General features: G+C 37.4%; 1 non-coding gene across 1 annotated transcript; it reads left to right on the top strand.

Moving 5' to 3' along the window:
• The first annotated feature begins 201 nt into the window (after window positions 1-201).
• On the top strand, window positions 202-328 carry LOC111719575. Its single transcript, XR_002769667.1, has one exon. It is a non-coding gene; the product is annotated as a U6atac minor spliceosomal RNA (small nuclear RNA).
• The last annotated feature ends 723 nt before the right edge of the window (window positions 329-1051 follow it).

Genomic DNA, 1051 nt, shown 5'->3' with positions numbered 1-1051 from the left:
GTGAATTGGATTTAAGTGAGAGAGGGCTGTGCAAAGTCACCTGCCTCACTTTCCCCTCCAGAGCCATCTGGGTCTAGTGGCCAGATACAGAACAGGAGGACTAGAGGTGGCCCTAGATGCCATGGGAGACCTTGGGCTTTTTAAACTAAGGTCTTCAACAGGTCTCAATTTGACTGAGGCTGGACCCATTCAGTGATTAAGGCTAAGTAGCAATTGAGGAAGGTTAGCACTCCTCTTGATAAGAATGGAAGAGATCCTACTGGCTTTTACAACATATATATGTTTAAGGCATTGCCACCTACTCTGTGACATCCAGTCCTGGCTAGTTAACTGTTTTTTGGCTGATTAGATTTATCAGCCCCATGATATATTACAAATTATTTGATCATGCACATGCAAGGTTTAGGGATCATTGCCTTATCCAGAAATTAGTGAGTCTATTTACATTCTATTAAAAAAAGAGAATTCTGGTATCACAAAAATGACTTTATAGCAGGTCTGTACACAGTTTCTTAAATAAGGACTGTGCCTTTTATATTTTATTCAGGGAACAGATGTCTCTCTTCTGTAGCATTACACTTATGAGAATATAGCCTCAGTAAGTTACAGGTCATCTCTGATTCTTAGAAGCCAGAAGGTAAGAGTTGGGGAGTTATTGGGGAACTGTGTTTTCCTCGTTCTGCTCACTTCACTCAGCACCAGATCATGCCAGTCTTTCCAAGCTTTTCTGAAGTCAGCTGCTCATCATTTTGTATACCACAATAATATACCATTACATTCATATATCACAATTTATTCAGCTATTCCCCAATTGTTGATTACATTTCAAAGATAGGAAAATATCATCACTGACATGGGAGTCATTCTTGAATCAGTTCTTTATGTCCAGTTAAAACACCAATTTTTTAGAAAAAAGATCAATGAAGACAGAAAAAAAGAATACAATAAGAAAAAAGATATGACATACAATGCAAATAGCATCAGGCTACATTTTGAATCATCAATTATCATTTGAATGATAAGAATCATTCATTCTTATTCTAACCCTTAC

This window comes from Sarcophilus harrisii, chromosome 1 (genome assembly GCF_902635505.1).
Source record: "Sarcophilus harrisii chromosome 1, mSarHar1.11, whole genome shotgun sequence".
NCBI classification, from domain to species: Eukaryota; Metazoa; Chordata; class Mammalia; order Dasyuromorphia; family Dasyuridae; genus Sarcophilus; species Sarcophilus harrisii.
The sequence above is the reverse complement of the archived record's forward strand: the minus strand, read 5'-3'. Positions and strand labels throughout refer to the sequence as shown.